This window comes from Tamandua tetradactyla, chromosome 4, assembly GCF_023851605.1.
Source record: "Tamandua tetradactyla isolate mTamTet1 chromosome 4, mTamTet1.pri, whole genome shotgun sequence".
Classification (NCBI taxonomy): domain Eukaryota; kingdom Metazoa; phylum Chordata; class Mammalia; order Pilosa; family Myrmecophagidae; genus Tamandua; species Tamandua tetradactyla.
In genome coordinates, this window is record NC_135330.1 from 135,215,426 (window position 1) to 135,229,048 (window position 13,623).

Below are 13,623 nucleotides of genomic sequence, written 5' to 3' on the forward strand. Positions count from 1 at the left end.
GAGACCTGTTTGAGCAGATCTATCTTAAAACATGCACCAGAAAATTAAAATTTATTAGTACAAACTACCAAAATTCAGTCTTTTAAGAAGAGAATTATCTTTGGTTTAGGGTCAACATTTAACATGAGATATTCATTTAATTGAATTTAACATGAGATATTCATTTAATTGAATTTAACATGAGATATTCATTTAATTGAATTGGCCTTGCTAATCTTGCAAATTTTAACTTATTCTAGCATTTAATTATTTACTTTAGCACAAAAGAAAAGCTGTTTTCAGAGTTAATGAGGTGCTATAATGTTTCACTATAATGTTTCATATATGTTTACAACACCTGGAAACTTTTTAACTATATGTTTATTTAAAAATGCTGCATAAAAAGACAAATTTTTTATCCATTTAAAATGATATATTATTTTTAAAAACTAAGCTATTTATTCACTTCATTTGATTTTCAAATACAGTAAGTTACATTAACTCAAGTGCAAATTATTTTTCTGGAGATAGTTTCAAAATACGTATTTCAACACTTTTATACTTGATACATTTTCTTTCTGAGAATATTGTCTGTTTCTGGTCGAGTAGGTAAAATATTAACTGTATTGAGACATTAGATACTTCGTGGTTCAGGACTTTTTGCTACTCTGTCTGTTATATTAGCATTCTCATCAGCCTTCATCCCACTTTGGAAAAGTTGTTGTAACTATAGCCTTCAAGGTACTAGCTGATATTCTATCTCCTTTCTTCACATGAATAAGAATTATCTAAATATTTTCGTGTGCTGCCTCGGCATCCATCTTACTCTGACTGAGTCACTTGCCTCCACATTGACCTTGGACCTAGTTAATAAGTAGCTTTCTAGTCCTGGGGCATAAACTCCCTCAGAGCCCAAACCCGAATCTGCAGCCCCCACCCACACTACGCATCTTACCCAAAGCAGCTGTTCTCAAATGATAAACTCACCATCCCTACTGCCCTGGGACCCCTGGCCCCTTTCCCTTTTTGTGTACATTTAGTTTAACCAATACTAGACTCCTGTGGGCAATCTACCAACCTTTTAATCCTGGATTGCAGTAAAGACCCAGGCCCACCTAACTCTCTGCTCTGCTGGTTTGCTCCCTGCCTGCTGTTTGAGCCATCCAGCTGACCCTGCTTCCTGTGGACCCCTCATGGCAAATTTCTCTCTTTGTGATCTGTGAGTAACAAACTGTCTTTCTCATGCTTGATTGCTGCAGTTTCCCACATAATCTAACCTCCACTCAGACTCAAATTCAAAATCCAACTTGACCAATTTGGAACAGTTTATGTTCTCTGCTCCAGGCCAAAAGAAATGGTCTTCTTTTGATCTGTAAATGTGGGTTCTTTAAGCACAGTCTTACTCTGTTTATTGTATTTTGACTTTCATATTTTCTCCATAAAGGTAAAAATATATAGTCACTTCAATAATGTTGACATCTGTGATTTCTGCCTTCTGAAATATTCCTTCTCCTGTGATACTTTTACTGGATTTATTTATGGTTTTATTTTTACATCGAAATGTGAATATATAACAATTTACTTCATCTATTTATATTTATATATCAGTACAATAATTGTTTACATTCTAAAATGCATTTTATTTTCACAGAGAATAAAATTCATTATCATTCTTCTTGTTCATTATTTTTCTAGCTATCTAATTTACAATTTATATCCAATAACCTTGCCAAACCAGCATTAAAATTCTTGTCAAATTTCATTTGAATTAGGAGTGAAAGAATTAATGCCTTAACAGTAAATTTTTTAAAGATTGAACAAAAGCAGTTCAGCTTCCTATTTTTTTTATGGCTAGTTTATCCATTTCTTTTTAGAGTTTAGAATATATTTAGTTTGTAATAAGATGGCATTGTAATATTTTTCACCATATTGTCTATCAAATTATATTTTTCAAAATGGATATTAATTGCTTATTATACCAACATTTAATAACTTCTAGATATTTATAATAGATTTTCATTTCATTTTATTTGGGTTTTCAAAGCAGACAATAGCATAATCTGAAAATAATGCTAATTGTGTTTTCTCTTTTCTGCCACAATTTACATCTTATTTTATTTCTATCCAATTGCAGTAAAAAGGCTCTCCAAAGAAGAGTAAATAATAATGGCAAAGTAGGATTTTTTTCTGGACATATTTTCCTGATTTTACTGGGAACTCCTCTAATATTTCACCATTACATTTCACCAATCAGTTATATGCTTACTTTTCCTTTGAGACAAATATCTATTTTTAAGTTGAAAACTTTTTAAAATAATTTAAGAAATTGATGAATTTTCCAAAATTTCCTCTTCTTCTTGGAATGTCATTTTAAGTGAAGTAATGGAATTATTTAAAAGATGATATGTAAATAAGCTGAAGATATTAAAATACTGTACATATTGCATCCTTTAGCTGATGCATCTCCTAATTCTTGGGAGGTTTGCTAAATTTTCCTCATGACATGTGCTAGGAATCATGAGAAAGAACAAGAAGACAATTAGCCACAGGGAAAACATTATAAAGTCTCCTCGTTCTTTGTGTTGTTATGAAACCGTTGTGTACTCCAGAAAAACCATGTTCTTCTATCCAATCTTGTGGGCCAGACTTATTGTGGTTGGGAACTTTTGACTAGGTTGTTTCCGTGGAGATGTGACCCAATCATTTCAAGGTGGGTCTTAATCCTTATGTTGGAATCCCCCTTTATGAAAAGAATAAAAGACAGAAAACATAGCTAGAGCAGACAACCAACACAGAGAGCAGAGAGCTGAAACCAAGTGAAGGATGCTTGAAGAAGGAGAAAACCCCAGAAGAAACCAAATGGACCCATAGGAGCTGAGAGAGCCATTTTGAAACCAACCCAGGAAAGAAGGGTCAGCAGACATTGTCCTGTGCCTTCTCATGTGCCAGAGAAACCATGAAATGATCAGCCTTTCTTGAATGAACATATCTTCTTGTTGATACCTTAATTTGGATGTTTTCATGGCCTTGGAATTGTAAGTTTGTAATCTAATAAATCCCCTTTGTAAAAGCCAATCCATTTCTGGTAGATTGCATTCTGCTAGCATTAGCAAACTGAAGCACTCGTATAGCCCATTCTCAAAGTCTGAAATTGTACTCCCCCTGCTAATAAATTCTTCACGTTAAAAAATCAAATCAAGTTTCAACTGCAATTCATCTCAAATTTCTTCTTTGTATTTCAGGTTCTGCTTATAACGATTTTCTCTTCTGTCTTTCCCAAGGGTTCAGGCATCAGTTAATTTATATGCCCAGGTTTTGCTTTTAATTTCTGGCCTCTGTGTTGAAGTATTTAGTAACATTGACACTTCATAACCAAATCCATCAGTCTTTTTCTGATTGTAGAGTCCTCAGTGTACCAAACTATTTTAATTTAGTTTTCAGATGTTTTGCATCATCTTGTACATATTTATTTCTCTAATTGAAGAAATTAGAGACATTATTAGACAGTTTGCCTGTCTAATAGTTCTTCTTACAAAGTTTAATTGAAAGTTAATATCTTATAAATACTCCAAATCCTCAAATACAAGTTAGCTTTCTCTAGTTCTTGCTTCTTTAAATGCATTCATTCATGAGTCCATTTTGGGCATACTGTTTTTAGAATGTACTGTGCTGGTACAGGCCATTTCAAAGGAACACAACTGTGTTATGTACATAGATTATGAAATTTCTCTGTTATCCTTAAAAATTCATTTTAATATTTCTGACTTACCATTTTGTTAGCCTGTCCTTATTACCTATTTGATATAATTTAAAAACAGAATAAAAAAATCCGATTTTAAGTGTTATTTTTTTTTTCCATTAACAAAACCTGCATTACAGCATCTCAAAAAAACATGGCAACATGTAAACTCTGTAGGGAATATGATATTTTGTTTTGAACACTGATATATTTTTTATATGGCACAAAGCAAGAACTCAAAAAATTGAATGATTAATCCAATTTTTTTCCCTTGCAGTGTGGAAAAAGTAGACTTAGAGAATGATATGAATCTTGACCTACTCACAGGAAGGAAGGCAGGAACTGGGGAGAGTACATGCTGCAGATTCTGCAATAAAGTGACTCGTGACAAGCAGACCTCAGTACCTGGAATAGATGCATGTAATGAGCAGTCCTTACCAGTTCCTTCATTGAACAAAAGCATTTAATGAATAGCTGTTTTGTCTCAGGAAATGTTCCAGAATCAGGGAATAAAACTGTATGCCAGATAGAGCACAGCAATAGGTATATATGTGCAATAAGGATGAATGTGAGACACAGGAATTACCAACTGTTTACCTTGTGTTAGATAATAGAACTAGAGACCAAAAATTCAGGTAGGTACATTTGTTTGTATTTTATTTTTGTTATTCAATACTTGCAGGTTAAAAATCAATTCAGACTAAATTTGAGAATAATCAATCAAGGGCAACCCACAGGGCAAACACAACTAGAGGACTTTGGATGTGTGATAAGAAGTTTTTCTCTTTTCCTTTTTAAGTCAAACAAGATAAGAGTGACACGAGTTGAGGTAGCATAACCTTCAAGGATGTTTTACCATGGATAAACTCTGGCTGCTTTCTTTCAGATCAATTAGCATACATTTTTTTTTTTCACAATGCCTTAATTTTCTCCTTCTACATCCTTTTCTAAATCCAATTGTGCTGGTTTGAAGCTGTTATGTACTCCAGAAAAGGCCATGTTCTTTTAATCTGTTCCTATGGGTGCAGACCTGTTGTGGGTGGGGCCTTTTGATTGGGTTGTTCCAATCTGAGACATAACCCACTCCATTCCAGGTGGGTCTTAATCCTTTTACTGGAGTCCTTTAAAAGAGGCGCATTTAACAGAAGCTCACAGAGTAAAAGCCCCTGGAGAAGCTGAAGGAGGAAGCCAATGAAGCTAGAAGCTAAAAGCAATTAAACCCAGGACAGAAGGATGAGCAGACACCGGTTGTGTGCCTTCCCATGAAACAGAGCTGCCCCAGATGTCTATGGCCTTCTTTGGAGAAGATATCCTCCTGTTGATTCCTTAATCTGGACATTTTCATGGACTTAGAGCTGTAAATTTGTAAGTTAATAAATTCCCATTGTAAAAACTCACCCATTTCTGGTATATTGTGTTCTGGCAGCTTTAACAAACTGAGACACCAACTATCAGAATATTCGTACAAAGTTAAGGAAAAAAAATCTCAGGCTCATGGCAGAAGCTGATATGAAAAGTGGACCAACTTGTCAGATGTAATATAGAAATAAATTTTCCCGATATGACTTTCATTCATTCATTCACTCATAAAACATATATTGAGCATCTATGTTGCTATATGCTGGTCATTAGGAATAAACAGGTGGGTGTGCTATAGGCCTGCACCTCGGGGACCTGGAAGTCTAGTGGGGGAGACAGAGTTAAGCGCATTGAATGGACAGCACAAGTATATTTTGAACAGTAAAGTTCCTTTTTTTTTACTATTCAGAGGGAAGTGAAAATCATCACTAAAAAAGTTTTTTACTTCTATTCTGAGAACTGTCTTTCCACGTTTTATGGTTTTGTATGTATGTTTGTTTTCGGTTAATGTGTATGTTTCCCATTTCTCTCCTTCCATTCTTTCGTATTTGCATTAGAAAATGTGTGTGTTTATAGATCAATCATTTGTAAAGTGCAGGATTCTCCATACACCACCCCTCCAACACTGTCATTGGTGTGGAATATTTGTTATAATCAATGATACCACATTTTTATACTTGTACGATTAATTTAAGTCCAGGATTTAATTAGGATTTAACTTAGGGTTCCCTGTTGGTGTACTGTAGTTCTATGGATTTAAAAATTTGTTATTCTGTTACCATATATGCAATCTAACATTTCCTTGTTTAATCATATTCAGATATATATTTCAGTAATGTTAATTATATTCACAATGTTGTGCTAACATCACCACTATATTTTACCTAAGCATTTCCATCATTCCAATAGGAATTCTGTATATTTTAAGCCTTAACTTCCCATCCTCTACCCCTCCAACCCCTCATTACTCTATATTCTAGGTTCTGACTCTATGAGTATGCTTATTTTAATTTTTTAAAATTAGCGAAAATATGCAATATTTGTCCTTTTGAGTCTAGTTTATTTCAGCCAATCTGGTATCTTAAAGAATCATCCAGGTTGTTGCATGTATCAGGGCTTCATTCCTTTTTACAGCTGGGTAATATTCCATTATATGCATATACCACATTTTGTTTATTTATTCGTCAGCTGATGGATACTTAGGTTGCTGATGTCTTTGGATAATTGTGAATAATGTTGTGAACATTGGTGTGCAAATATCTGTTCTCGTCCCTGCTTTCAATTATTTTGGGTTATACTTAGTAGTGGGGTCACTAGGTCACATGGTACTTCTGTATTTAGTTTTCTGAGGAACTGCCAAACTCTCTTCTACAGAGGCTGCACTATTTTATTTTTCCACCAGCAATTAATGAGTGTTCCCATTTCTCCACATCTTCTACAACAGCTGTTATTTTCTGTTTTTTTAATAGCAGCCCTTCCAATCAGTGTGAAATGGTATCTCACTGTGGCTTTGATCTGGATTTCATTGATGGCTAGTAACATTGAGCATCTTTTCATGTAGTTTCTGGTCATTTGTATATCTTCTTTGGACAAATGTTTATTCAAGTCTTTCATCGATTTTTCTAACTGGGTTGTTTGTCTTTTTGTTGTTAAGCTGAAAGATTTTTTTTGTAATATATTGCGGGTATTAAGCCTTTATTCGATATGTGGTTTCCAAATATTTTCTTCCATTGGGTAGGCTGTCACTTTACTTTCATGAAAAAGGCCTTTGAGGTGCAAAACTTTTATATTTTGATAATGTCCCATTTATCTATTTTTTTTTTTTTAAGAAAAAAGTCTAAGGAACCATCACACAAACCTGAAGATGCTTACCTATGTTTTTTTCTGGGAGTTCAATAGTGCTAGCTCTTATATTTAGGTCTTTCAACCGTTTTGAGTTGATTTTGTAGTGGCATAAGATAGGGTCCTCTTCCTTTTTTGTGTGTGTGAATGGAGATCCAGTCTTCCATGCACCATTTTTTGAAGAGACTGTTTTTTCCCAATTGACTGGAATTTACCACCTTGTTAAAAATCAGTTGATCAGGGCGGGCCACAGTGGCTCAGTGGCAGAGTTCATGCCTGTCATGCCGGAGAACCGGGCTCAGTTCCTGGTGCCTGCCCATGCAAAAAGAAAAAAAATAGGTCAGTTGACCATAAATGTGAAGTTTGATTTCTGAGGACGCTGTTTGATCCCATTGGTTTATATGTCTGTTCTTGTGCCAGTACCATGCCCTTTGGATTACTGTGGTTTTGTAATAACTTTTAAGAAAAGGAAGTGTGAGACTTTCAATTTCATTCCTCTTTTTTGAGATAGCTTTGACTATTTGGGATAATCTACATTTCCATATAAATTTGATGATTGGCTTTTCCACTTTTGCAAAGAAAGCTGTTGGAATTTTGGTTGGAATTGCAGTGAATCTATAAATTGCTTTGGATAGTACTAATATATTAACCATATTTAGTCTTCCACTCTATGAACACAAAATGCCCTTTCATTTATTTAGACCTTCTTTGATTTATTTTAGCAGTGTTTTGTAGTTTTCCATGTACAAGTTCTTTACACCCTAGGTTAAGCTTATTATTAGATACCTGATTCTTTAAGCTGCTATTGTGAATGAAATTCTTTTCTTGCTGTCTTTTTACAATCCTTCATTGTTTGTGTATAGAAATACTCTGGATTTCTTTTGGTGTTGATCTTGTACTCCACCACATTGCTGACTTTATTTTTTAGCTCCAGGAGCTTTATTGTGGATTTTTAAGGATTTTCTGTATATAGGATCATATCCTCTGCAAATAGGAAAAGTGATACTTCTACCTTTCCAACTTGGATGCCTTTTATTCTTTTATTTTTTTTGACTAATAGCTCTAGCAGAATCTCTAGTACAATGTTCAATAGCAGTGGCAACAGTAGGATTCCTTGTCTTTTTCCTCATTATACAGGGAATACCTTCAGTCTTTCACTATTCAGTAGAATGCTAGCTTTGGACATTTTATATATGCCCTTCATCATGTTGAGAAAGTTTCTTTATAGTCCTGGTATTCTAAGTGTTTTTTTACTTGTTTGTTTGTTTTTTGCATGGGCAGGCACCAGAAATCAAACCTGGGTCTCCAGTATGGCAGGTGAGAATTTTGCCACTGAGCTACCATTGCACTGCCCTCTAAGTGATTTTATAATTAAAATGTGCTGGATTTTTTTTTTTAAATGGCTTTTCTTCATCAATTGAGATAATCATGGATTTTTTCCTTCATTCTGTTAATGTGGTATATTACATTAATTGATTGCCTTGTGTTGAATCATCCTTGCACACCAGAGATAAATCCCACTTTGTCATGGTGTATAATTCTTTTAATGTGCTGCTGGGTTTAGTTTACTAGTATTTTATTGAGGATTTTTGCAATAAAAATATAATAATATTTTATTATATTTTGGACTATAATCATAAAAGATACTGGTCTATAATTTTCTTTTCTTATGATATCTTTATCTGGCTTTGCTATGAGGGTTATGTTCGTCTCATAGAATAAATTAGGGAGTGCTCCCGTGTCTTCACATTTTAGGAAGATTTTAACCAGAATTAGAGTTAAGTCTTCTTGGAATATTTGGCAGAATTCACTTGTGATGCCATTTGGTCCTGGACGTTTCTTTGTTGGGAGGTTGCTGAAACAATCAGTAAAGAGATTACTGAAACAATCTCTTTATTAGTAATATTTTTGTTGAGATCTTTTTTCTTCTTGAGTCAATGTATGTAATTTGTGTTTTTCTAAGAATTTGTCCACTTTACCTAGGTTATTCAATTTATTAGAATACAGTTGTTTATTTTGTCCTCTTAGAGTTCTTTTATTTCAACAAGGTCAGGAGTAATGTCCTTTTCATTTCTGATTTTAGGTATTTGTATTCTCTCCCTATCTCATTGTTAGGCAAGCTAAAGGTTTGTCAAGAACTACAACTAGTGCTGAGGTTTGATTGATATGTTGATTTTATCTGTAGAGCTATACACCAAATTGTGAAAAATTGACATCTTAATATTTTGTCTTCTATTCCATGGACATTGACTATCTTTCCATTTATTTAGATCTTTAATTCTTTCATCAATGTTTCATAATTTTCCAGAAATGGATCCTATATATTTTTCTACATCAGGTATAATGTAAAATGGGAGTGGTGAGAGGGTATATCCATGCTTAATTCTACAGTTTAAGGCAAAAGCACTCAATCTCTTACCATCACATATGATGTGCGCTATAGGTTCTATGTGTATTTTATATAATAGGCTTAGAAATTTTTTTTCTGTTTTTTACACTTTTTGTCAGGAATTAGTGTAAATTTTGTTGAAGGCTTTTTCTATATCATGAAAAGGACCATATGTTTTTAAAATTTAGTCTATTATAATGGATTGACATTGATTTATGAAGTTGACTCAGACTTGCATTCCTGCATGCGACAAATTATGTCTTATATTGTTCTTTTCATATATTTTAGATTTGATTTGTTAATAATTTGTTAAAAATTTTATTTCTATGTTATGAGAGATATAATTTGGTAGTCTCTTTTATGGTTTTTATTGTCATATTAGCAAAATACTAGGCTTATAAAAATGTTGGAAAAAATTCCCTCATGTTTCATTTCTAGGAAGAGATATTGTATAAATGGTAATATTGGTATTCTTTCTTCATTAAATGTTTGGCAGCATTCATCAGTGAGAAAACATATAGGTGTGTTTGATTTTTCTATTTTATAATGTTTTCAACTAATATTTTGTGTGTTTTTTTTGTTAGAGATAGGGTTATTCAGATTAGCTATTTTTTCTTTAGTAATTTCATCCTGAGTGTTTATTTGGAATTGGTTCATTTATTCTACATTGTTAAATTAAAGGCAAATGATCATTTGTAGGTTATTCTCTATTAATTCAATGTCTGTGGCATTATCAGCAATTATAAAAATTATAAAAAAATTTATACTGGTAATTTACACATTTCTCTTTTTTCTTGGTTACCCTGGCTAGAAGTTTATCAATTTTGCTGAGCTTTCTAAGAACCAACTTCTGTTTTCACTGACTTTTTTCTTTTATTTTCCTGCCTGCAAATTCACCAATTTCTGTGCTAATTTCCATTATTACTTTCATTCTGTTTACATAAGGTTAAACTTAATCCTCTTTATTTAGTTTCCTAAGATGGATGCTTAGGTTTCTCTTCATTTTCATTTTAATTATTTCTTCTTTTCCACTATATTCATTTAATGCTAGAAAAAAAATTTGATAACTTGTATTTTCCTTTTTATTAGTTCAAAATATATAATTTTTCTTCACCTACTGGTTATTCAGGTTGATGTTTAATTATCAAATATTTGGGAATTTTCTAGCTATCTGGTTTGGATTTCTAGTTTAATTCTGTTGCTGTTGTAGAATAAATTTACATGATTTCAGTTCTTTCAACTTTTTCCAAGTTGTGTTGAACCTATAACATGGGCTATTGTGAATGTTCCATGTATGCTTGAAAAGAATATATATTCTCTCTTCTTCAATAGTGCAGTCTGTAAATATCAATTAGATAGAGTATATTGAGAGTCTGTTCACAACACCTATATCCTAGCTGTATTTTGCATGCTTGATCTCTCCACTATTGAGAGAGATGTATTGAATCCTGTATCAATAATAGTAGATTTGTCTGTTTCTCCTTTTAGTTCTGTTAGTTTTTGCCTCACAAATGTTGATACATTGTTATTAGATGCAGACATATTTAAGATTATGTCATCTTGATAATTTCCTCCTGTTATCATTTTGCAATATCCCTTTCATTTCTGATAATCTTCCCTGTTCTGAAGTTGCTTCATTGGAAATTAAAATATTATCTCTAATTTTTTATTAGAGTTAGCAAGTTATATAATTCTCCAGGTCTTCACTTGTAACCTATGTGACTCTTTTTATTCCAAGTGGGTTTCTCTCAGCACAGAATTGAATACTTTAAAATCCAGTCTGACAAGCTCTGTCTTTGGCTACTTTATTTAGACCATTCACATTTAAATCAATTACGGTTATAGTTGGATTGTAATCTGTCATCTTTTAACTGTCATCTATTTATTGCATCTGGTTGTTCTTTCTTTTTTCACCTTTTTATGCCTTCTCGGGTTTTAATTGACCATTGCATTTTATTCTACTTTATTTGTTCACTTGATATATTGTTAATACTTCTTTTTTTACACATTTTTAGCAGTAAAAAATGTTTTGTTTAGCATTTCCTATATACATTATTAAATATTCTAAGTCTACTTTCAAAAACTCTATACTGCTTAATGTGTATTTCAGATACTTTAGAAGAGATACGTTACTACCATCTGTTGTGACATTTGTGTTATTCATATATCTGTAAGGTCTAACATATGATACATTGTTACTATCATGCTTAGATATAGCCAATTACATTTTAGATCAATCAAATGTGAGAAAACTGGAATATCGTCTTAAACTTAATTTATATTTTCTTTTCTTGTATTTATGTAGATCCAATATTCTATATATTGTCCTTCTTGATAAATGTCCTTTGACATTTCTTTCCAGGCAGTTCTGTCTTTAATAAATTCTCCTAATTATTGTTTTCCTGAAAAAAAAAAACTTTAATTCTCCTTTATGCTTGAAAATTAATTTCATAGGATACATAATTCTACTTTGACTATTTTTTCTTTCTCTACATATTAAAGATCTCATTCCATTCTTTACTTGCTCATATGGTCTATCTCAAAAATATACTGTAATTATTATCCTTATTTCTCTGTACACAGATATTATTTTCAGTTTGATGAAGATTTTTCTTCATTTTTGACCTTCTGTAGGTTGAATCTGATGTTATAGAGTGTATGTGCTTGTATGTTATCTATAATTATCTTTCTTAAAAATATATTTTATTGACGAATATTCAAAACATACAGTCCGTATGTGGTGTGCAGTCAATGATGGTTCACAATATCATCACATATTTGTGTATTCATTGTGATGATCATTTTTTAGAACATTTGTACCACTCCAGAAAAAGAGATAAAAAGAAAAAAGGAAATGCTCATACATTCTATACCCCTTACCTCTCCCTCTCATTGGCCACTAGTATTTCCATCTACCCAATTTATTTTATCCCTTATGCCCCTATTATTTATTTATTTTGCATCCATTTTTTTTGCTAATTTATCCATTCTCTGGAAAAAGGAGCATCAGATACATGGTTTTAACAATCACACAATCACATTGTAAAAGTTATATCATTATACAATGTCTTCAAGAATCAGTGGTGCTAGAACACAGCTCAACAGTTTCAGGTACTTTCCTCCATCTACTCCAATGCATCAGAAACTAAAATGGGATGTTTATATAATGCATAAGAATAATCTACAGAATAACCTCTTGACTCTCTTTGAATTCTCTCAGCTACTGAAACTTTATTTTGCCTTATTTCTCTTTCCCCTTTTGGTTGAGAGGCTTTCTCAATCCCGTGATACCAGGTCCTGGCTTATCCCAGGAGTTCTGTTCCATGTTGCCAGGGAGAATTACACCCCTGGGAGGATCATTCACATAGCAGGGAAGGCAATGAATTCACCTGCCAAGTTGGCTTAGAGGGAGAGTCCATTTCTGAGCAACAAAAGAGGTGCTTTGTGGGTGACACTTAGGCCTAACTTTGAGTAGGTTTAGCATATCCTTTGTAGGAATATGTTTCATAGGGGTGAACCCCAAAATCAAGGCTTGGCCTGTTGACATGTTTGTCTCCACTACTTGTGAGAATATTAGGAATTTCCCAAATGGGGAAGCTGAATATTTTCTCCTTTCACCACAGTCCCCCAAGAAGACTTTGCAAATACTTTTTTATTATCTGCCCAAAATGCTCTGAGATATATTGGAGCATCACACTGACCTATACAAACCAACAAGATCACACACCCTGTTTAAAATTCCCTATACTTTTGGTGTTCAGCTAAACTGACCATACAATTTAAATTAGGAAATGCACTACCCATAATAAAAATTTTGAACCCAATAAACATCTCTCCCTTTCATCTCACACAGACATTGAGGTTTTAAATATGGACAATATCATCCTTTACCCTGTATTCTGATCTACCTTAGTCCTATCCAGATCTGCTTCATTCATATCTCTATCGAAGTCTGGTCCCTTTTTCAACCTTTCAAACAGTTCCTGGATGGGTTAGTGCTGACTTTCAAAACTTCAGCGCTCTAACTCTGAGTCTCAGCTGTCACATAAATACCCAGTTTCTAGGAACAACCAGGTTATATACAAACAGCTCAGTATCTCAGAATTTAGAAATAGCAGCTATAACTCCTGAATATATGTAACTGCTGTAAGAGCTTACAATCGAGGACACTTTACAATGGTCCTTTACAATGGGCCCCAACCTGATAACCCAGGCTCTCAAGTTCAGTTCATTGAGTTTTTATATTATAATTAGTCCATATGAGTGAGGCATGATAACCTTTGTCAATTTGTTTCTGACAATTCATTCAACATAC